At 37.9% G+C, this 26,175-nt stretch overlaps 1 pseudogene; it reads left to right on the plus strand.

Annotated features, from left to right (window-relative positions):
* The first annotated feature begins 1,078 nt into the window (after positions 1 to 1,078).
* Positions 1,079 to 26,175, plus strand: part of LOC149535723 (LRR receptor kinase SERK2 pseudogene) — a 57,284-nt pseudogene continuing 32,187 nt past the window's right edge.

Consider the following 26,175-nt stretch of genomic DNA (forward strand, 5'->3'; position numbering starts at 1 on the left):
TAATTTGTATTGCCCTTCCCGCCTTCGAAATACCCATATTCAAATGCATGTGAAAATATTATATTAATGCCAAAGTTCAAACCTTGTAAAAGTTCAAATGGCCCACAAAGTTCTCTGTCATTAGATCTAGGTCAGATCTATGGCTGGTGTTATCTCGCCATCGAAAGCCGCACGAACTTTATGTTCGTGACATAGCACCGGGAAAACATGTGTCCGGTGGGTCCAGTAGGGGGCTACAACGAAGGACGGGTCAAAAATTTTCTGCGGTGCCGTAGGCGTTATGTCACTATCACGCATTGCTCAAGAAATTCCCATGGCGACATAGCGCTCGTCGAAAAGGTGTGCCGACGACGGTGAGTCAGCGTGTTCGACGGCAAGGTTTGGTAGGCCGGAGAAGATAAGCGACGAGGTTTCAGGCAAGCAGTTGGGTCACGTCAGGTACTTCATTTTCCCAGTTGGCAGAGTCTGGTGTCACGACAGCAAATCAGAGGGAGCCACGTGCGCTAGATCTTCAATTCAGCCAGCACAGTCAAGAGACGAGTCCTCATGATCGTTAGATCTGCAGAGATCTATGGCTGGCGCTATCTCGCCATCAGAAACCGCTTGGGAGATAACATCAGCGACATGGTGCCCTTTCGCCAACTGTCCTGGTGTGATCGTATTTCATGCCGCCAGCGCAGTAGGGATTAAAAAATTGACGGACCAACAGGGAAGTGCCACATGTACCGCGGGCCCAGCGAATTACGAGGGAGGAAGGTCATAGGGAAGTGGGTCTTTGTGACCGTTAGATTAGAGAAGATCAACGACTGTCGCCATGTCACCATGGTGAAGATGTGTGATCTTTACCATAGCGACATGGCACCCTTTTGCCACATGTCAGTGGGGCCAGGTCTTGCCAGGGTGCAGTCGTTGAGATGTTTCCAGGTGTCATTTAGGCGTAAGTGGTTGTTGAGGTGGCACCAGATATGATGGGCCTAGGGTAAGGATAGCACAGAGCAGTACGAGGCAGTTCTGATCATCAGATTGAGACAGATTTATGATGGTCCCCATCTCGCTATGAGGAATTTCTCAGAAGATAATGTTAGCGACATCGCATCCTGATGACACGTGTCTCACTGGCCCTGTCAGGAAGGACGATCGGTGGTTGGCGATTAATGTAATCGTCACAGTTAATATTAATATATGCAAGGGTGGCGTAGTTAGTTCAATGACGGAAGGTCAACCATGAAAGACTTCCCCAGGTGGCAAAATGAAGAAAGGTGATTGGCCCACATGACCCAATTGGCTCATATAGCCTATTTGACTTGCTTCAACCCTATTGATTCATGAACCAGGAGGCAAAGATGATCAATGTTATCTTGCGATTTGATCTTTGCGATCAATTCTAACCTACCAGAAATGAATGCAAGGCATAGGGAAACACTCCACTGTCTCAGTCGATCCATCTACTGTGTTAGGATCATTCATCGACGCCGCTTATGTCTACTCAAGGCATTCCTTCAGTCGAATATCTGGTTTTGTACTTCAGAACCATGCTCAAGTGTGATCTTTGATCAGATATTTTTGGGGTTCAATGGCAGTAGTTGAGCAGTTAATGCAGAATCATTTTTTTCAGTTATGCCTGAACTATAAAGGCAATTTTGTGATCTTTTCAAAAGGAGGACCCTTCTCTGTTATTCTCTGCTACTAATCGCAGGTTTGCAGTGTAAAATTTCCTGTGTCTCTAAATTGTATAACATTCTATATCATCTCCTTCAGCCATTGATGTGCATGTGCGTTCATCTTGCCTTCTCATTAGTGTACTGTTGAGATCTGTGACTGGCATACTGTATCTATTCTTGGCCTACTAGATAATTCATAAGTGAAACTCTTTTTCCTTGTGTTATTCAGCTGGTTCTCTGATCTGTATGTGGTTATTGATTGACATAAGTCTGAGTGTGTATGTCTTTGAATGTTATTCTGGTTTTGTAGTGCATATATGGGTAGAAATTTGTCTGAACACTCTATTTTGGTGCATCACCTCTGTAGTTTAGGTAGGGTAGAGTTGTTTTCTGCATCCCCTTCTTCCCCTTTTCTTTTGAGAGTAGTTAGGTGCGCCCTGATAGTAAGAGGAAGCTGGCCTTCTCCGGAGACTCAACCTCACAGTTCAAGTCCCACAGCTTGGAGGTTGTTTCCATGTTTCACTAGGTTGTCCTTGCGCATAGGCCTTGGACAAGGGTGCAAACCTAAGTGACAACAATTTTTAGCACACCCGGTGGGACAATCCTATTGAAGATTTAAAGTCTACTGGTGTCAAAGAAGGAAGAGTTTCAGAGATTAATGCTGAAGAGGTAGTGTTGGCTTCAGTATTCAAGCCTTCAAGAGGCTGGTTCTTCAAAGTACCTGGGGACTTTGAACATCAACAAATCTGGTTCTAGGCCAAAGTTGCACTGATTCATGCCCAGAACTGAAACAAGGGCATCTTCCAAAGGTAAATTTCAATGTCAAGAGCTTTCTCTTTCGAATCCTAGAAGAAGGAGGATTAGAACTTCATTATCACCAGTTAGGGGTAGAATAACAGTTAATATACCTATAAGATCTATCTCTACTCATCCTACTGTCCGAACTCAGCCTAGATTGCCATCAACACTCATCAATAGAACACTTGTTTACATGGCACAGCCAAGAGTTCATGCTTTTGCCACCTTTAATGGTGGGAGTCCTCTATTGTTAGCCCAAAGACATGATATACCAGTATCTGCACTAAAATGTATACCTGATTTTACTGGTGAAACTTCCATCTCCCCTTTAGAGCATATCCAAGAAGTAGCAAATGTCTATAATATTCATGGTATTACAGAGGATGATGTTGTTGTTAGACTTGTAGCCTCATCTTTAAAAGGAAAAGCATTACAGTGGTATAGAGGCTTAGCTCATGGTTCTATAACTAATTGGGATGAACTAGGAGTAGGATTATGCAAACATTTTGAGGATAGAAGTGACCATCTGTCACTATTAGAGCAGTTGACTACAATAAAAAGAGCCCTCCATGAGTGTATGACTGATTTTAATTATAGATTCCAAAAGACATGGGATAGAATACCTACTGCAGTGAAACCTACCCCTGGTAATGCCTTCTTGCATTACCTTAGAGCTTTTAACAGTGATATTGCCACTACAATCCAAACTATGGGAGGAGATACCTTGCCTAATGCTTATGAGATAGCCATAAAAGCTGAGAACATCCTAATACAAGAAGGAAAATTGGCTCCAAGGCCCCCTATGCCTTTCTTTCCTGATGTTCCTAATCACCAACCAGCAATGGCCCCTCTTCCTACAACTTCTACATCACAAACCCTTACTCCAATTCCTCGAGCTTGTACATCCTCAAATGGGATAGATGAGCTCAAAGAAATGCTCCAAGGTCTAGTGCTGAATACAGATAAAAGAGACAAGACCCTGGATAAAAAATTGCAAGAGCAGGGGAGGGAGTTGAAGGACCAGGGGAAGAGATTAGAGGATAGTTTCTCTATGATACAAAAAATGAGTAACAAGGTGGTGGCCTTAGAAAGGAAGCAAGCTCAAAGTGGCAAGCCTCCCCAACTGCAATATAAAGCTCCAAGTGGTGGTAGGCTTCCTAATCAGTGGAATAGCTCCTTTGATCAGGGTAGGCAAAATAGTCATGCTTCTGCTTCAAGCTAAAATCAGAATAGAGCTATAGTCCCTCAAAATAACTTGGCCCAATATCAAGATTTTTGTCCTTCTTGCAACTATTCTTATACCTATTGCATGTGCCAGAAGGCAAAATCTTATATGGCCCTAACTGTCCAAGAACCTACAGCAAAGCAATCATACAAGGAGGATCATCCCAAGGAGGCATCATATATTCAAGGATGTGATGATTGCTCTTTCATGAATCATCAGGTTGGGGAGCATTGTAATGTAAACCAGGATTATGTTGCTCACAACACAAGAAGCAGGAAGAGAGCTATGGAACATGCTGCCCCTCCTTCTCCTAAGCAGGCCTCAACTTCAAGTGCTACACCTCATATACAAGCAGCAAATGAACAAACAAGTACTTCACAACAGCAAAAGCAAGATCCAAGAAAGAAAGATGCAGGTGATCCTTATTTTGCCCCATCTCAACCTCTTATAAGTGCAGCTCCCAAAGTTTCTACCAAAGTTCCTAATGCACCTTTCAGTGTGGTAGAGCAAATGAAGAAAACCAATGTGAATATCTCTATGTGGGATGTTGTTGCTACCATACCAATGCAAAAGAGGATGCTGCAACAAGAATTAGAAAATATTGAACTCAAGGATCAGCCATCTATCATGGAGAGTGCCACAAGTTTAGTACAACTAGCAGAAGATGTGGAAACAAGTAAAAAGGTTAGACCTCCCCCATTCTATGTTTCTCTGATCATAGGAGGCAAATTAGTCCATAATTGCATGATAGATTCAGGGGCTAGTAGCTCAGTAATGCCTAGGTGCGTTGCTGATGCTTTAGGAATGAAATATGAGCCCATTGTTAGGGATGTGTTAAAACTAGATGGTAGTACCATCAAAACCATAGGTATCCTTAGGAATGTGGAGATGGCCCTACATGCATGCCCTGGTTGCACTGTGATTCAAGATATATCTATTGCTGAAGTCAAGCCTATTTTGCCATCTATCTTTCAAGAGACTTCATTGCTCAGATTGGTGGATTCATATCTGTTGATTGGTCATATATGTCATTTAAGACCAGATATGGAGCCAATGCCTCAATTAGAGCAGAACCTCAAGCCTTTCATCACACTAAATCTTATACCCCCAACTTCATCAATATGAATTGCCCTATTCTAGAGATGGGTGAAAATGACATAGTAAATGAGCCTATCACTTCCATAGCAGAGATTCCTGATTTCTTCTTGGATGAGTGGGAAAATGCATATCAGTTTGAGCCTATGTCGGAAACTCTTGAGACGAGCCTTAGTACATATTGCATAATAGAGAAAGAGGCTCAAGTTCCTGATCTTGTTGGGACTAATGATGATATAAATGGAATATGGAGTATGTACTTTGATGGATCAAGGAATAGAAATGGATCAGGGGCCATTGTTATGTTGGTCTCTCCTACACAAATAAGATACTACTTCTCCTTTAGGCTCCAATTCAGTTGCACCAATAATGTAGCCGAGTATGAATCCTTGATTCAAGGTCTCCTACTTGCCCAAAAGAGAGGGATTCAAGCCTTGAAAGTATATGGAGATAGTGATTTGGTAGTCAATCAGGTGAGAGGCCAAAATATCACCAAAAATGGCCTGCTCAAGTCTTACAAACACAGAGTCTGGGATTTTCTTGAGGGTTTCAATGCATTTAATATTCAGAACATTCCTAGGAAAGAAAATAAACATGTTGATAGACTTGCAGCGGTGGGTGCAGCTTATGATGTACTAGGGGATCTTGAGGAGGAGAAGAAGCAACAAATTAGGGTGGTAATGAGGCCTGTCATCCCTGAAAACAACACCCATTGGCAAGTGTTTGACTCTGATGAACAAATTGTGAGTTTCTTGCAGAATGAGGCAGAATTCTCAGATAGAAACCAGTTAAGGCTGCAAGATCAGTATGGTGATCAGATCATTCACCTTAGTTCTAACAAGTTGCCCAAGGGTCTCATTACTTTGGAGAGTGTTTTTAATCCTGATGATCAAACAAGAGGCAAAGGAATGAATCTAGCTGCAGAAAAGGATGATTATGCCTCAGTTACAATTGCTGATGGAAAATCTCTAAATATGGGGAAGGTATGTTCTGAAACTAAGCAAGAAAACTTCATTCATTTATCTCAAGAATTTAATGATGTATTTTCTTGGACATATGATGACTTAAAAGGGTTTGACCCTAGTTTGTTTCAGCATACCATAGATCTAGTTGATAAGGCCAAACCAGTAAGGCAAAAACAGAGACCAGTGAATCCTAAGATTGAGCCCCTAATGAGAAAAGAATTATCCAAGTTGATAGAGGCCAATATAATATTTCCTGTCAAACACTTATCATGGGTAGCTAACCTTGTCCCTATAAGGAAGAAGAATGGGGAAATCAGATTGTGTGTGGACTTTAGGGATCTTAATTAGGCTTCTCTTAAAGATCACCATCCTCTCCCTTCCATGGAGAAAATTCTATCCAAGGTCAGTGGGTCAAGGAGATTCTCTTTTCTTGATGGATTCTCTGGTTACAACCAAGTGTTGGTTAAAGAATCTAATAGACATAAAACAGTATTTACTACTAAATGGGGCACCTATGCTTACTACAAGATGCCATTTGGACTAACAAATGCAGTTGCCACATTTCAGAAGGCAATGGAGATGGCCTTCAAAAAATTAATTGATAAGTTTTTCTTAGTATACCTTGATGATATAACTGTATATTTAAAACATGTAGAAAATCATTTTGATCATCTAAGGCAGGTATTTCTAAGATGTAGAGAGTGTGGGGTTTCCCTCAATCCAGCCAAGTGTGTCTTTGCTACAAGCCAAGGAAAATTATTGGGACACATTATATCTGAGGACGGTCTGACCATTGATCCAGAAAGAACAAAGGCAATACTTGCCCTTCCTCTTCCTAAACACAAGAAGGGGCTGCAAAGTTTCCTTGGTAGAATAAACTTTGTGAGAAGGTTTATCCCTAATCTTGCTACCATGGTGAAACCTCTTACAGCAATGCTTAAGAAAGACATGGTCTTCTCATGGACCAAGGAGGGGAAGGATAGTTTTGAAGAGATCAAGACAGCCATAGCCTTAGCCCCTACTCTCATGAACCCAAATTTTGAGAAAGATTTCATCCTCTACACTTTAGGTGGTGAGTCAAGTATCTTTGCTGTCTTGACTCAAACAAATGGCAAGGATGAGGAGCAGCCCATAGCTTTCTTTAGTGAAGGGCTCAAAGAATATGAAGATAAGTATAGCTTTGTTAAGAAGCAAGCCCTTGCAATCATTAGAGCCTTGAAGAAATTCAAGCACCTCTTATCCCACAATAGGATCCATTTGTTGGTGCCCCATGCCAGTGTAAAAGATTTTCTGTTAAGCAAGGATATCAGTGAAAAGAGAGCTGGATGGATCACTAGGGTAATGGAATATGATGTTGATATTCAGATTACCAAGCTGGTAAGAGGGAGAGGATTGTGCAAAGAAATGTTATTACGTCAAGATTCTGATGAAGAGGCTGCTATGGTATTAACAGAGCAGCAGGAGGAAGGAAATGTTAACGGCCCAAAGAGCTGGATAAATAATATGAAGAGCTTCTTATCAGGGGATGGATACCCTTAGGAATTGGACAGAGCTAAAAGAAGACAATATAGATTGTAGTCCATTCCTTATGTTGTAGTTGATGGTATCCTATTCAAGAGGGATTTTAATGGGACCCTATTGAGATGCATTGAAGAGGATCAGGCTGAAAGGATGATTAAAGAACTTCATTATGGCCCTGATGGCGGCCATTTCTCTGCAAGAAAAACTGCCATGAAGATCATGAGGGCTGGTTATTATTGGCCATCTCTATTCCATGATTGTTATAGGTATGTTAGAAAATGTGAGAAATGTGCTTTCTTTTCAGGCAAACAAAGGCTTGCAGCTCTCCCCCTTCATCCTATTCAGGTGGATCAGCCCTTTACCCAGTGGGGGTTGGATTTTATAGGCCCTATTAATCCTCCATCTAATGCATGTCATAAATGGATTTTGGCTACTACTGATTATTTCACTAGGTGGACAGAAGCAATTGCCTTGAAGGATGCCACAAAACCATCAATTGTTGAATTCCTTGATGGGATTGTGTCTAGGTTTGGTGCTCCTTCTACTATCATCTCAGATAATGCTAAATCTTTTGTTGGAACCCAAATTTGTGCATGGAAAATGAATCACAATATCTACCTAAGCACATCATCAAATTATTATCCCCAGGGAAATGGTTTGGCTGAGTCTTCCAACAAGAATCTGATCAGAATCATAAAGAGGACAATAGAAGACAATCAGAGGGTCTGGCATAAGAAATTAAGAACTGCTCTATGGGCTGATAGGATAACACCCAAGAGATCTATTGGGAATTCACCTTTTGTGCTGGTATATGGTAGGGAGGCTAGACTCCCAATTTCATTGGAATTCCCTTCCTTGGAGTTGGCTCATCAGCTGGAACTGATTGAAGATAATGCCATGTTAGTAAGAATGGCAGAGCTGATTGAACTGGAAGAAAAGAGAAACAAGGCCATGCAAGCCCTGGAGATGCATCAGCAGCAGATGAAAAGGAGTTTTGATAAGAAGGCAAGGGCCAGAACCTTTAGAGAAGGAGATTTAGTCCTCAAGTGGGACTCAAATAGAGCAAAACCAGGAAGACATTCTACTTTGACCCACTATGGAGTGGCCCCTATTTGATTGCCAGTCGCAAATAGGCTAATGCATTCCAACTGAGCAGACCCAACGGTGAAGTTCTGCCCATCCCAGTTAATGGGATTTATCTCAAAGCTTGCTTCTGATGAAGATTGTGAATCCATGTACATTAGTAGTTTAGTTCTTTCTGTTGTTTCCTGCTTTTCATGAAGTGCACGGGCACAGTCGTCTCCCTGTGAGGTAGCAGATTTTGAGGTGTCTCAGGTTGTAGAGGAAGTTTTGTTTTGTTTCAGTTACAGAGGTAGATCTAGGGTTTTTTAATGTTTCAATTTCTTTGCAGAAGGGTTAGGGTTTTGTAGTTCTTAGATTTGTACCTTTCAAACCCATTTTTGACTCCATAGCCCAATGGATTGTTTACAGGCACTGGTCATGCATTGAGCAGGCTCATGCCCCCCGCGAGTCGCCAAAAATGTTATATCTTAAATCTCCTGCCAGAATTTGTAATTCGTATTGCCCTTCCCTCCTTCGAAATACCCATATTCAAATGCCCGCGGAAATATTATATTAATGCCAAAGTCAAGAAGGATGGTTGGTGGCTGGCAGTTAATGTAATCATCATAGTTAATATTAATATCTACAAGGGTGGCACGGTTAGTTCGATGACGGAAGGTCAACCACGAAAGACTTCCCCAGGTGGCAGAACGAAGAAAGGTGATTGGCCCGCATGACCCAGTTGGCTCATATAGCCTATTTGACTTGCTTCAACCCTGTTGATTCATGAACCAGGAGGCAAAGATGATCAATGTTATCTTGCGATCTGATCTTCGCGATCAATTTTGACCTACCAGAAATGAATGCAAGGCATAGGGAAACACTCCACCGTCTCAGTCGATCCATCTACTATGTCAGGATCATTCATTGGCGCCGCTTCTGTCTACTCGAGGCATTCCTTCAGTCAAATATATGGTTTTGTACTTCAAAACCATGCTCGAGTGTGATCTTTGATCAGATATTTTTGGGGTTCAATGGCAGTAGTTGAGCAGTTAATGCAGAATCATTTTTTTTAGTTATGCATGAACTATAAAGGAAATTTTGTGATCTTTTCAAAAGGAGGACCCTTCTCTGTTATTCTCTGCTACTGCTTGCAGGTTTGCAGTGTAAAATTTCCTGTGTCTCTAAACTGTATAACATTCTGTATCATCTCCTTCAGCCATCAATGTGCATGTGCGTTCATCTTGCCTTCTCATTGGTGTACTATTGAGATTTATGACTGGCATACTACATCTATTCTTGGCCTACTAGATAATTCATAAGTGAAACTCTTTTTCCTTGTGTTATTCAACTGGTTCTCTGATCTGTATGTGGTTATTGATTGACATGAGTCTGAGTGTGTATGTCTTTGAATGCTATTCTTGTTTTGTAGTGCATATATGGGCAAAAATGGGTCTGAACACTCTATTTTGGTGCATCACCTCTGTAGCTTAGGTAGGGTAGAGTTTTTTTTTGCATCCCCTTCTTCCCCTTTTCTTCCAAGAGTAGTTAGGTGTGCCCTGATAGTAAGAGGAAGCCGGCCTTCTCCGGAGACTCAACCTTGCAGTTCAAGTCCCACAACTTGGAGGTTGTTTCCATGTTTCACTAGGTTGTCCTCGTGCATAGGCCTTGGACAAGGGTGCAAACCTAAGTAACAACAGCTTCCTAACAAGGTTGTCTAAAGCTAGTGACTAGTGGGTTTTAGATTTCTAAACCAACAATGTTCAAATTTACCTCTCTTGTAATAGAGAGCTTCCCACCAATGCTAAGGAGGTTTGGCACAATTCTTGGTGGGAATACTAGAGGAAGGCTATATTTCAAACACAAGTGGCTTGCATTTTATTGGGAATGCAAGATTGGAAGGTGTTCCCTCTCACTGGCCCTGCTAAGGAAAATCAAGTGCTCGCCTTTCTAAGGCTGACTAATCCTTCCTACTAGAAAGTAGGAAAATGGACATCAAAAATAGGTTTGGAAATTTGATCACTCTAGGAGAGTGAGAGAATATCCCTATTGTCTTGACATCCAAAACACAATAGACATAGTTGTTCAATTACAAGCCCTTATACTATAGAAGACAAGGGGCTCCTAGTTAAGCTATGTGTGGGTTCTTTCCTCATTTGATTGTAACTGATCTTTATAGAAGTTTAGGCATTCTAATCAACTCAGAGCATAGGCCTACTCCCATTTAGGTCATTGAGATCAAAAATTTCTATTAAACTAGGTTTTGAACTTAGAAATGCTACTCTTTGAATTAAAAAGGGCCGAGGTCCACTTGCCTGATTTGACGCTAGCAAAGGCTAGGCACATTTTTTAGAGTCTTCATTCTTGTCATGCACTATCGATGACCTGGGAGTTCTCATTAGCTTGGAAGAGACCTATAAATAACCAATAATTAGGTCTGCAAGTTAGATTCAACAATTTATGATTTTGATTAAATGCGCTATAGGAATAAGCATGTGTTACAGAATTGATGGGGACACGACCCAAGAACAGAATGGAACCAACAGAAAGGGAAAATTATATTAACTGAGAAAATAAGCTAGTACAAATAGTGCAGAGAAAATAAACTTCAAAACATGCCCTAAGGGCTTACAATAGCATAAATCTGGAGATAATTTCTCCTTTTAGTACCTCCTCTCAAACTCCACTCTGAACTGCCTTTTACAATGCCAAAAATCTCCTTAAATAGACCTCGGAGGGTTAAGGACTAGGAGTACATTCTAGAAAGTGCTAGTAGGCATCCACCAACCAAATAGAAGGTTTTGAAAGCTGCGTTAGAAGTCGGTGCAAATATAGAAGAATCCAGAAACGGTAACCGAACTTTCGGGAGGCATAACTTTTGAACCATAGCTCCGATTGACGAACCGTTTACATTTTTGGAAAGCTCTCGAAGTTCTCTATAGCCCTGTGGAAAAGCTTCACTTGTCCCCAATTTTTGACCCTTTTTGAGGTCATTTAGTGCCCCTAACCTGACTTCGAAGCATTCTTAGGGGGTCTCCAAAACTCAAAAAATTGCAATAACTTTCAAACCGTGGGGCCTTTTGACCTAATTCTTTTTCTGGAATGCTCTAAATCACAATTATATTCATCTGGCCAATTCACACCTTCTAGGTCACCAAAATGATGGCCAAATTGCATGCTCCTATTTTTTCAAGATTTTCAAACACACTGATAGTGGAACTGTGAGAGTTGGAACCTTTATTTGACCCAAATGGGTATCCAAAAATGAAAAGACATGAAATAGAAACTAAGTCTAAGTACAATTTTTTTTTTTTTGGGTGACACAGGATTGCCCTTATACCTCTGGATGCTCCTACATCAGACACCCAGGGTAGATTGAAAAGTGACCCTGTCACTTTATGGATGGTAGAGGAAATCCCAAATGGGAAACCTCAGCTGCTGAAATCCAAGTTGAGTCCTCGATCGGTCGTCCTTTCCATTTGACCAAATACTCTTCATACTGCTTGTTTCTGGTACTCCTACCCACACGATGATCTAGAATGTCTTCTATCTCCTCCTTCTTAGAAGCAAGAATTGGACATGGCTCTAACACCAGCTCATCATCTGCACCATCATCATGATACTCTGTTAAATCTACAATGTTAAAAATGGGAGAAATGTGAATACCATCTGGTAGCTCCACTTCATATGCATTTCCTGAGTCATGTTTCTTCAAAATTTTGCAAGGGCCAAATTTCTTCATTTTCAGTTTATTGTAAGTACCGGCTGGAAATCTTTCTTTTCGTAAGTGCACCATGACTAGATCCCCTACTTGGAATTCCTTATGTCTTCTCCTTTGATCAGCCCTAGCTTTATATTCTTGATTCATCTTGGTAATGTGTGCTTGAACCTCCTCATGTAGACGCTTGATATGTTCAGCAAATTCTTCTACTTCAACACTTGTCCTCTCCCCTTGTTCTATCTTCCTCGGGTTTGGTGGAGTCCTTGGGCTACTCCCATATACAATTTGGAATGGTGATTTTCCAGTACTCCTATTTACTGAGTTATTATAAGCAAACTTTGCCTGTGGTAGAATCAAATCCCATCCCTTGGGCTTATCCCCAACTAAACATCTCAGCAAATTGCCTAAACTTCTATTTACCACTTCTATTTGACCATCAGTCTGTGGGTGATGCGTGGAACTGAATTTTAGGTCTGTTCTCAACTTCTTCCACAATGTCCTCCAGAAATACCCCACAAATTTAGTATCTCTGTCAAAAACTATACTCCTTGGAAGACCATGTAGTCTTACCACCTCTTTGAAAAACAAGTTTGCAATATGGACAGCATCATGATTTTTGTGGCATGGAATGAAATGTGCCATTTTGGAGAACCTATTAACCACCACGAATACTGAGTCATTACCCCTTTGTGTCCTTGGCAATCCAAGAACAAAATCCATACTTATGTCCTCCCATGGCCTTGATGGAATAGGAAATGGCTGATATAGGCCAGTATTGTGACTAAACCCCTTGGCAACTTGACAAACCTGGCAACTATGTACAAACTTCTTCACATCCTGTGAAATTTGAGGCCAAAAATAATGTTCTCTAAGAATGGAAATGGTCTTATCTCGACCAAAATTTCTTGCCATTCCTCCACTATGTTTCTCCTTAATCATTTTTTCCCTCATGGAACTCCTTGGAATGCACAATTGACTACCTTTGAACAACATGCCATCCTGAATCAAATAGTCTAACTACTTGGTTCTATCTACAGCAACAGGTTCTTTACAAGCTTTCCATGCTTGAGAAAAATCAGGATCCTCGGGGTACAAATTCTTGAGTTCATCAAACCCAACTACTTCAACTTGCATTACTGTAAGTAGTGACTGTCTCCTACTTAGTGCATCTGCAACCCCGTTAGATTTTCCACTTCTATGCTTCAACACAAATGTATAAATCTGCAAGAATTCTACCCACTTCATATGCCTCTGATTCAATTTACCTTGGCTATTTAGGTACTGTAATGCCTGATGATCATGTATTGCATGTCTATCAAACTGCCATGGTCTACCCAACAATAGATGGCAAACATCCATCGAAATAATATCACAGAGAACTTCATCATGGTAACTCCCAATTTTGAATTTTACTAAACATTGTTCACTTACCAAGACCTTATGATCATCTTTTACCCAAGAAATCCAATAGGGCTGGGGATGTTTCTCCCTCTTGAGCTTCATCTTAGAGACCATCTCTTCTGATACCAAGTTATCAGTGCTACCACCATCAATGATCACGTCACAACATTTATCCTCACACTTGCATCTGGTACGAAACAAACTCCTTCGTTGTCCTGGTTCATTCTCACCACTTAGTAGGACTCTTTCATTTACCAAGGTCTCTCCTCTTTCTGCAGCCTCTGAATGTGATGATTGTGCATCCTCATCCACATGAGCAACCCTGGCTTGGCCCTCAGCTCTCCTATCTATCCTTCCTTGTTGTTGAGGGCATTCAAAGGCACGATGACCTTCATTGTAATGGAAACAGGTACCACGGAAGCCTCCTCTTCCTTGTCTACATCCTCTACCTCTTCCTCTCTGATTTCCAAAGTCTTGGTCATGGGAGTGGTTGAAACCCTCATTCCTCTAGTTTCTGCTAGTACCCACATCTTCATTTTTCTTTTGGGTTTCATTGCGGCCTCTAGATGATCTACCGCTTCCCCTTCCTCCTTGACCATGCCCTCTTTTTCTTCCTTCAAACCTTTTATTCAGCTTCTCTTCAACTCGTAGGGAAAACTGGTATGCCTCTTCAACGCTGGTCATTCTTACTAGACTTAATTCCTCTTGGATGCTTGGTCGCAACCCACTGATATAACGAGCAACCTTCTCCTTATTTGCTTCTGCATGCCCTACTCTAATCAAGAGTCGGTAAAACTCCTCTGTATAGTCTTGGATTGATCTTCTTGCTTGCTTTAGCGCATGCATCTTCTTAAACAGATCCAGCTCGTAGTCCACAGGAATGAACTGCTTCTTCAATTTGTCCACCATGCGATCCCATCTTGTGATCTTCTCCTTTCCTCTTCTATTTCTTTCCAATTGAACCTCTTGCCACTAGATTTTGGCATGGCCTTTTAGTTTGGCCTTTGCAAACTTAACCCTATCTGGGTCCCTGATATCCTCATACTCAAAGTATTCTTCCAGTTCATTGATCCAATCGATCAACTCATCTGGTTTCAGATTTCCTGAAAATACACCCACTTGAATTGTAGGTCTTTTCCCAAACTTAGTAATGGCCCTAAAAAGCCTTTCCTCTACAGGATTCAGAACTTCCCCGTCAACTTCCTCTTCTAGTCCCATTACTTCTTCTTCATTGTCATCCTCATTGTTGTCACCTACGGCAATATTTGCTCCTCTACGAAGATCCTCTTGCAATGCCTGCACCTACCTTTGGAGGGCTCTAACCTCCTTAGGATTAATAGCTATGGCCCTTCCACCACGCTCTCTTCGTGGAAGCATCTTCTAACTCAAACCCACAAGCACACAGTTCTGTTGTAAACTGTCTCATAGTCGGTGCTCTATCTACACACTCAGGAAAACCAGCTCTGATACCACTTGATGGGGACACAACCCAAGAACAGAATGGAACCAATAGAAAGGGAAAATTATATTAATAGAGAAAATAAGCTAGTACAAATAGTGCAGAGAAAATAAACTTCAAAACATGCCCTAAGGGCTTACAATAGCATAAATCTAGAGATAATTTCTCCTTTTAGTACCTCCTCTCAAACTCCACTCTGAACTGCCTTTTACAATACCAAAATTCTCCTTAAATAGACCTCGGAGGGTTAAGGACTAGGAGTACATTCTAGAAAGTGCTAGTAGGCATCCACTGACCAAATAAAAGGTTTTGGAAGCTGCATTAGAAGTTGGTGCAAATCTAGAACAATCCAGAAACGGTAACCGAACTTTTGGGAGGCATAACTTTTGAACCATAGCTCCGATTGACGAACCGTTTACATTTTTGAAAAGCTCTCGAAGTGCTCTATAGCCCTATGGACAAGCTATGCTTGTCCCCCATTTTTTGACCCTTTTCGAGGTTATTTAATGCCCGTAACCTGACTTCGAAGCATTCTTAGGGGGTCTCCAAAACCCAAAAAACTACAATAACTTTCAAACCGTGGGGCCTTTTGACCTGATTCTTTTTCTGGAATGCTCTAAATCACAATTATATTCATCTGGCCAATTCACACCTTCTAGGTCACCAAAATGATGGCCAAATTGCATGCTTCTATTTTTTCAGGATTTTCAAACACACTGATAGTGGAACTGTGAGAGTTGGGACCTTTATTTGACCCAAATGGGGTATCCAAAAATGAAAAGACATGAAACAGAAACTAAGTCTAAGTACAATTTTTTTTTTTTGGGTGACACAGGATTGCCCTTATACCTCTGGATGCTCCTGCATCAAGAATCTATCATATGTGCTACTTAAACTAGTAAATGTGCTATAGAAAATGTTAAATGTGCTATATAAATCTTTAAATGCACTAAAAAATGCCTTAGATGCACTATGGAAAGATTTAAATGCATTAAAGGATTGCTCATAAGCATTAAAATGGAGTTCAAAATTGTTGTAGCCTTAGAAAATTGTAGATCCAGCCTTTTCTATGTCTAGGAAACCTTTGATCATTTGATGTTACTATTATGAAGATTTTGAAATGTTGTAGAACCTATATCCAATCAAATCTACATAAGAAAGCAACAACAAACATAGATCTACAATAAAAATGGAAGATTAGATAGAAATATTGAAGATCAAAGAGGCTATAAGCTCAAGCCCCATGGTGGGCACCAATTTGTACACAATTGATTTGTGTATTAATGAGAATTTAATGCAAAGTGCAGATAAAATGACAATGAACTAAATTAAACCCAAGAAATTATTGTCACAATGGAAATTCTATGGACCTCTCATGTTTCCCTAACTACAACCACTAAAAATACTCTTAGACCAGCATCTCAGTGATAGTTCTAAAATGGGAGTATGTATAAAATGCAGATCTACAAGGATGTATGCAAGATCTATGACTAAATGCAATAATAACTCTAGAATTTTATTAAATGAATATGCAATGAGTTAAACATGTACTAAAATGATACTAAATAACATGAAGAGAAAGCTAAAATGCTATCAAAATGACATGAACTTGCTATGATGACAATGCTAAAAGATGATAACTCTAAATGTGCCTATAGTGTAGATGCCTAAAACTTGGGTCCTTTAGCTCTTGAATTTTACTCCTATCTATAGGATTTTGGAAGGGGTTGGCGTAAGAATCAAGATTTTTCCTTTGACAGGAGGGTGGAGGTGAAACTTTGAATATCTCATAGGAGACTAGGAGGAAGAGTCCAACAAACTTAGTTTGTGAGATAAAAGAGGATTTTTCCAATTATTTTAAATGTAAAAAGGAGGATTTTCACTTTTTTGAGGATAAATGGATTTATTGATTTAATAAATATTGCATTTATTTCAACTTTTTTCTTTTCCTTTTTTTCTTTTTCTTTTTTTTTAATTTTATTTTATGAATTCCTTTTTCTCTTTTTAAAATGATTTTAGGTACTTTTTGATTTGACATTTGATTGATTGACTAATTTAAAAGTTTATCAATTTTTCTCTGATTTAATCCCTAACCCGTGTCCTTTGATCAAAATTGTGTTGTTTATGTCTTTGCCAATTTTTGGATGTCTACATATATATACATGTACACACATACTTAAATAAGTGTATAAACACACACACACACACACACACACACACACACACACACACACACACACACACATATACATATGTATGCATGCAAACATTCATACATATATACCTAATTATATTAAATCTAAGTGCATGTATGCATACATACATGTACACATATACATACACATACACACACACATATACATACATACATAATATATACAAATACACACACACACATAGGCATACGTGTATATATACATATAGGTATGAATATATACTATATATGTGTGTGTTTATTTATGTATGTGTATGTGTGTGTAAGTTTGGGTTAATATATGTATGTACATATGTATATACTACATTTATGTTTGTATGTATGCATGCATTCACATAGATAATATTTAAGTATGTATATATAGATTGACATGGGATATATGTATGTACACACACACACACACACACACACACATAGACATATATGTTTGCATATGTGTATATTTATATATATGCATGTATGTATGTATATATGTATGTATATATATTGGTGCAAGAGCATTGAGCTTGGATTTTGTGGACTATATGTTTTTTGAGACTAGAGTTATGTTTGAGGCATATATTTGGACCTTTTCCTATGCTTTCATAATGATTGGATTGATCTTATTTGAGTTAGAACTCTTTTGGTGGCTGCTCCAGTAATTTGTTCTTCATTTCCTAGGAAGACGTTGGAGATTGTTTACATGATCTTTGATCTATGGGAGCTAGCTTATGCAATCTTAGATATGGAGCATTGGATGACATATGGACCTATGTCTAAGGCTGCATGCTTTGATTTTATCATACAAGTTAGTTATGTTTGTAAAACTTGGGGCTTGTCCTAAGTGTTTATTTAATTTAATCTGCTAGGTTGACTTGTAGTTTGCTAGGTAGAAGTATAAAGTCTTGAGATGTCTAGATTAATTAGCTATAAGCATGGAGTATCTAGGAGAATCTTTAGGAATCATAGCTTGGAGATAGATCTTCACATATGAGGATTGAGGTGTATTCTTATTTGTAATGAGTGTAGTGAAGAAGGCCTCACAACCCAAAATGTTGGATGAAAATCCTATGATCCTTCTACGAGAATATGTATTGCAATTGATCTGGATCTCTATGTAATTGTGATACTTATGTTTTGTAGTTATTTTTTGGGGGATAGGTTACCTCCAAAAGGGGTAAACCTAGCCTTGTACTGCATCAGATAGTATCAAAGAAGATTTTGATCTTGTGTTAGTTGTGTGCTAGATTGATTGCCTCTAGAGCCCTAAATATATTTGTTGTGAGGTGGTAGATTGTGGTTCTAGCTTGTAATTGTAGATGACTCACAAACGGATCATTTTGGTTATGAAATCATGATGTGAATAAATAGAATTTTCCTTCAGTGAACAGATCACCAAACTTTGGAAGGTTGTCAAGATGGAAAGAAGATTGCCAAGCATGAGGAAACTGGAGTCTTGAAATTAGATAAGTAATGTGAGGAAGACACACTTTGAGAGGAACTTGATGGATAAATTAGATTTATTTTGGGATAAGTTCTATCATATGATTGAAGATATGATGAAATCTTGTTTTAGTTGACACCTTTTGATTAGAAAGAGAGTTGTATCACCAATTAGAAGGATTGTTTAGAGAAGAAGATGTTTTTCTATTGAGGAAGAGGTAAAGGTTGATTTCACTAAAGATGATGTAGTATCTTTTGGTTTTCATGAGAAAATGGATGGATCTAACATCGAAATTATAGAGCATCTTATTGTGAGTAGTTATGGTAATGAGGATTTACATATGGTTACTGATGTTACTGTGGAGTTGATTGAGGATGTACAAGTTACTTAAGATATGGTTGATTTGGATTTACATATTTCTGCTAATGTGAATATGATTTTGGATTCACATGTTGATTATTTGGTTGGGGATTCTATTGTTGTTGATATGGATATGCATCTACATGTTTTTGATATGGATGTTTCTACAGATGTGGAGTTGTATTTACATGTTGCTAATGTGGATTCACTTATTGCTAATATGGTTGAGAGTTTACATGTTACTATTATTGTGGATTTAGGTTTGCATATTCATGATGTTACTAACAAGGATTTCATGTTTGAAGGTGTTATTATTTCTAGCTGTGATCAGTTGTAGAAATTGTTTGTAAAGCATTATGTTGGTAAATTTGTGCATTTGAGTGAGCATGTTGATTGGATAGTTGTGGCACAAAATATTTTGATGTTTGAATGGATGACGAAGAGTTGTTGGATTGTAGATTTTTTCTCTTGTCCTTAGTGGATCAAAAGCCTTTGGCCAAGATGAATTTGGGTGCAGTTATTTCCTTTTGCATCAAAGTGTGGAACATACTTTTCTATTTACCTTGGGAGTCTGATGTAGGAGCATTGAGCTTGGATTTTGTGGATCTTATATTCTGCAAGCTTAGAGTTATATTTGAGCCATGTCTATGGACCTTTTCCTATTCTCACATAGTAATTTGATTGATCATATTAGAATTAGAGATGTTTTGGTGGTTGCTAGTAAGATGTTCTTCATTTCTTGAGCAGATGTTAGAGATTATTTTTGTGACCTTCAATCTATAGGGTTTATCTATGTTAGCATGAATATTGATGATATTCTTATGGGGGAGTATCCTAGTATTGCTAGAGCATTTGGGAGATTGTTAGTGTGATTATGTATGTTGCATTTATGGAAGTGTTTTTAATTGATGTAAATATATCACGATTATCAATAAATTTGTTGAAATGTATAGAAAATAGATCCTACTTTTAAGGAAGGTCAGAATTTGGACTAACTTATCAACAAAACTTTTTTTTTGTGATAGTACATTTTTGTCATACTTATAAAAATATAGTCTATAGTAAATTTGATCTTTATTTCAACTATTTGAAATTACATAAGGAAGTTCATGTGTGTGTGTGTGTGTGTGTGTGTGTGATTTTGAATTGTGCCATAGTTTTTTGCATCGACGTGTCGGATCACACTCAATGACTTGTCATTAGGGTGAAGCAGAGTGCTTGAGATTTAAAAAAAGTGTTAGATGCATACTTAGAGCCACTCAAGAAATGTAAATGGAGAGCACATAAGCATGGAGGGGGAAGGAAGAAAAAAATTGATAAAAACAAAAAAGAAACAATTAATATACATGTAAACATACCTATAGATATCTGTGTGTATGTGTGTGTTCCTATATCTATCTATTTGCATATGCAAACACACATATATTTTTGGCATTAAGGTAATTTTTTCTATTAGTGACTCACACTTAGTCAATATATAGTTTCTACTGATCTTTAGAACCTATGTACAGTTCATGCCAAGTGTAGCAGTATCCACCGAGTTGTTCAGTGCAAGTGATGGAAACTCTAGTGTTAACCAAGCTCCACAGTGTTAACCAAGTTACACAGTGTTAACCAAGTTATTTAGTGTTAACCATGTTCTCTAGTGTCTACCAAGCTCATAATGTTAGCAACATGAATCTAGTGTTGATCGAGCCATGAAGTGTCAACTAAGTGATTCAGTATATGTTGAGTTTTGTAGTGTTCACCAAGTCACACAGTTCTGACCGAGTTTAAGCTACTTGGAAGTGATTAGTATGAACTGAGCCTCTTCATCAATTGAGTGCTAGATGATTCTAAGTGTTGACAGTGGTTATCGAGTATTAGAACATCACTGAGTTACAACAGTTGGGCCAAATTTGTGGATTTTGATGAAACTTTTATTGTAGCTAACTTCAATAAGTTATGATTTGGATTGGTATATATGTAAAGCATTTTATCATATCCAAATAAGTATTGAATAAGCAAGGAATAGGAAAAAGTGAGAATTAAGAAGGCTACAAGTAGTATAAGGGACATCAAAGATTTATCTATTACAACAAGGCAATCATTACAATTCAAGGAATCTCAAATAGAAAATCAAAGTTGCAAATCAGAGATCAGCCATTGGTTCATCCTAATAGGTGTATCAGTTAAATCCTTTAACAAGGTAGACTTAAGAATCTTATGTAAAATCTCTTTACCAAGTGCATATTTCATTGTATATTTTGTAAATCCTTTCACAAGGTGGGCCTTATAGTCCTTATTGCTCCTAATAGGGTAGATCATTAGAAGTGATCCATTATAAGCCTTAACAAGCCAACTTTATACTATTGTACTAAAGCTTGTGGGTATCATCCCCACCCTAGTTTTGCTTTCTATTTGGAAGGTTTCTATGTCTTATGTTAAGTGTTATGAATGTTTTACTACTTTCATTCTTTCATGCATGAAATTAGATCAGAATGTTATATAAAGGATTAATTGGTGAAATAAGAAATAGATTCTATTGGTTCTTGATTCACCCCTCCCCTCTTAATAACCTTCCCTACCTCATATAGAAGAAGTATTTAACAACTTGAGAAAAGATCAAAGGAAATGAAGGTATATAGGCTAGATAAGGCTATTGACAATGAAAATTTGGATCTTGAATTGGCCATTGGGAAACTTAAGAAAGCAAAGGAGAAATTCTCTCAATCATTGAAAAGAAAGAAAGATCTTGTAGTAAAAATGAATGACAATCTCTACATCGAAGAAAGAATTGAAGATATATATCCTGAAAGAAATTATGATGAAGTTGATGAAGAAATCAAAGACCTATTAAAAAAGATTTCCAATCTTCCAGAAGTTAGAAAGCTAAAAAGAGAACAAGAAATCCAATCAGTGCGATTATGTGAAGTCATGGAAGAAAAATACAAAGCCAAAGAAGAGATAGAAGAAAAGAACAATGAAATTCAACATTTATCCCTTTAGCAAGAATACTTCATTGATTAGATTACTAATGCAAATGAAGAACCTATGAATCTAAGGTTAGAAAATAAAAGACTGCAGAATGATCTAATGCCTAAAAGGAAAACAAATGAAAGGATGATGAAATATCAAGAAAGAATGAATCAATTGAATGAACAAAGTTAGTACAGACACAAAGGAAAAGTTGGAATAAGATACATAGAAGAAGGTGAATCGTCCAAGCAAGGAGCTCAAAAGAATCAAAGGCCTACTTGCAATCATTGTGGTAAGATAGGTCATACATGAAACAAATGTTGGAGTAATGGTAAAATAAAATTCAATGTCAAATGCTACAACTACAATAAGCATGGACATAGAGTGAGTGAATGCAGGGGGAAATCTAAGTTTGAAGGAAAATGTAATATTTGCAATAAACAAGGACACAAATCTTCTAAATTTAAAACCAGGAAATTGAATCTAGTAGAATAGATTGTAAAAGCAATATTTGGATAGGACTACAAAACATGGTGTAGATGCCACTACTATGGTGAATTTGGGCACATTGGAGAAAATTGTGTGAAACATCACATGAGGAAAAGAGATACCACTAAAATATGTTTCATTTGTATAGAACTTGGACATCTTGCCAAGAACTATATGAACGCAGGAAGAATTGAAGATGAAAAGAAATCCAAGGTTGACAATATTAGAAAGTAGATGAACCAGCAATGGATACCAAAATATCTTGAGAATGCAAGCCCAAGTCATGAAGTAGATGTCACTCAAGAGTTGAGCAACTCAAGAATTTCAACTTGAATCCCTATGGGAATAACTAAAACTAAGATTCTAAATCAACCATACCTCATCAGTTCTAGCCAGCAATAAAAATAGATACATATCAACATTCAAGATGCAAAAGGATCATCGAGTGGTTGTGGGAATTTAAGACCTTTCCAAGCTAGGTCAAGTCACAAGACTTTGTCGAGTAAGGTTAGGATACACTAAAGTATTATATGTGGAAACCAAGTTGTTGAAGACTCTACCAAGTGATTATTATTCTCTAGAGCATTAAAGGCTAAACTAAGTGGAAGACAATCTATCATCGATCGAGTAAACATACCAAGCATTAATAGTAATTGTAAAGAGGAAATTCATTAAAAAGGAATAATTTCAATGCATTGTTTCACTAAAAATTTCAAAAGCTATTTTATGAAGAAAAAATTTAGAGCTTAAGAATGATTTGAGTGTTTTTTGTTGAAGAAATTTTGAGTTTTCAGAAACCCTACCGAGCATGGCATCTTCGAGTAGCAAAAACAAGAAAGGGTCTGAAATGTTACTTCTAGGAGTTGATTATAAGGCACCAAACTTCAAGTTAAGTCTGAAAAATCTTCTAAATTTAAAACCAAGAAATTGAATCTAGTAGAATAGATTGTAAAAGCAATATTTGGATGGGACTACAAAACATGGTGTAGATGCCACTACTGCAGTGAATTTGGGCACATTGGAGAAAATTTTGTGAAACATCACATGAGGAAAAGAGATGCCACTAAAAGATGTTTCATTTGCATAGAACTTGGACATCTTTCCAAGAACTGTATGAACATAGGAAGAATTGAAGATGAAAACAAATCCAAGGTTGACAATATCAGAAAGTAGATGAAGCAGCAATGGATACCAAAATGTTTTGAGAATGCAAGCCCAAGTCATGAAGTAGATGTCACTCAAGAGTTGGGTGACTCAAGAATTTTAACTTGAATCCCTATGGGAATAACTAAAATTGAGATTCTGAATCAACCATCCCTCATCAGTTCCAGCCAAAAAGAAAAATAGATACATATCAGCGGTCAAGATGCACAAGGATCATCAAGTGGTTGTGGGAATTCAAGACCTTGCCAAGCTAGGTCAGGTCGCAAGACTTTGTCAAGTAAGGTTGGGATACACTAAAGTATTGTATGTGGACACTGAGTTGTTGAAGACTCTTCCAAGTGATTATGATTCTCTAGAGCATTAAAGGCTAAACTAAGTGGAAGACAATCTATCACTGAGCGATTAAACATACCAAGAATTAATAGTAATTGTAAAGAGGAAATTCATTAAAAAGGAATATGCATTATTTCACTACAAATTTCAAAAGCTATTTTATGAAGAAAATTTTTAGAGCTTAAGAATGATTTGAGTGTTTTTTGTTGAAGAAATTTTGAGTTTTTAGAAACCCTACCAAGCATGGCATCTTCTAGTAGCAAAAACAAGAAAGGGTTTGAAATGTTAGTTCTAGGAGTCAATTATTAGGCACCAAACTTCAAGTTGAGTCTAAAAATTATAGAAGCAGTTGACTCAGCTAGTGCACAATCATAAATTCCACCCAAGGTATTTCTCGTGCATAATATCCATTCATATTATCACTATTCTATTCAAGAGCTAGGCACTCATGAGATGAACGAAGCATTAAATGAGTTATGTGTGAATGACATTCTAAAACCTAAGCATCAACACTTTCAAGCCAAGGGCTTGACACACATATCACATATGCCAAGAGACCTCCAAGTCAAATGGATGACATATATTCTGAGCAATGTGCATAATGGACATTTAAGGTTAGAGCAACCTATTTAGATATTGAAGAAAATGATTCAAAGAATCACTAGTCTTCCAATATTGAACAAACCCAAAGCAACCAAAACTCTTGGTTGGGTTGAACTAGCAAAAAAAACTCTTTCCAAGTGAGATGGTAGAGGAATGAAGATAAGTAGAATCATATATATAGAACTAAAGTTTGGAATTCAAACGATCACTCATAAGATCTATAGCTCCAGTAATTTCAATAGTGTGTCATGTCTGGTAGTTGATCTAGCTCTCAAAGTAGTGAAGAATAATATGGCATTCGACCTTGCCTAGTTGTTGTTGAATTAGTTCAATAAGAACATGGAGAGCATTAGAGGTTCCAATAAAAATTCGTGTAAGTTTGGTTCACTCTTGATTTGTTTATTCTTCTTTATGAAAATATTCTTCCCTTCTAAAGGTTCAATAGTATGGAGAAAAGATGTTCGTGTTTTAAATATAAATGAGTATATAGCAAAAATGGGTGAAAAAACACCAAAGATATCATTAAGGCACTGCTAAACAAGCCTATGGATCTTAAAGAACCTTATTTTGGTACTTATGAAGAAGCCAAGGCAAGAATAGAACTTTAAATTAAGCTTCCTCAAGAAGTCAACAAAGGAAGAAGGAGGATAGAAAAACTAAGACTCACAAGTTCCCCTCTCCTGCTAATAGAAGTAAGAGGTGATGATTGTTGGAATTATTTAGAATAACTAAGAGGGGGGTTGAATTAGTTATCCAAGGTCTAGATGTAAAAATAAAACTTTTCACAGCTTAGTGAACCCATAACCATAAAACAATTTCATCATGCATGCATCCATTAAATTATGCAATCACTCAAACTTGTAGGTTACTGTCAAATCAATTTGCAGACATGTAAACATGAAACATAATAGATTCAATAACACATTTGAAACAATGATTTAATGTGGAAACCAAATTTGAAAAAAACCACTAGTAACATGCTACTCATTCTCACTCTTTTGAAGTGATGTTCAGTGAAAGGTCAACCCTGTTAAAGGTTATAATGCACACTGTTAAATGTGACCTGGTTAAACGATTTCAATCACCATGTTAAGAGTGAGCCTTGTTAGAGGACTTTAGATCATTCACTTGGAATTTCACCTAGTTAAAGCATTTACAAATGACTATTAGGTCAACCTTAATCCAAAGGATTTACCCTAGACTGATAAAATTATTAGAAGGTAACAATAAGGCTTGATCTAATAACAATTTACAACTCCATTTGTAGATTACAGATCTTTTTTTTAGTCCTCCATTCAACTTGGCTTTCACACTCTTTATCTCTAATAGTTTGTTCACCCTTCAAGCATCCATACCCTTAAGCCTTCTTGCTTAACATGTCAATACAAACTCTTCTCTTAGGTCACTAAAAGAAGAAATACCCTAGACTCTTTATTTCATAAAGATATTTTGTTTTTCATCCTCCATTTTCCATTTTAGGGTTAGGTTAGATTAGGTAGGATTCAATGAATCTACCCCTTATTTCATTTCATTCCCTTCTAGAAATTTCTCCTTCATTTCTCTTTGAATTCACCTCAAAATGGTTCATCTTGAATTATGTGCCACCAACTCATCAATCTTATCTTCCACATGGTTCACACAATCTAAAAAATCAAACTTGTCAGCTCAAATTTATCGAATTCTCAATCTTTCTCATAATCCTAACATTCAACATTAACTAGC

The sequence above is a fragment of the Cupressus sempervirens genome, chromosome 10 (genome assembly GCF_028749045.1).
Source record: "Cupressus sempervirens isolate cs-2001-9-10 chromosome 10, ASM2874904v1, whole genome shotgun sequence".
Lineage (NCBI taxonomy): Eukaryota > Viridiplantae > Streptophyta > Pinopsida > Cupressales > Cupressaceae > Cupressus > Cupressus sempervirens.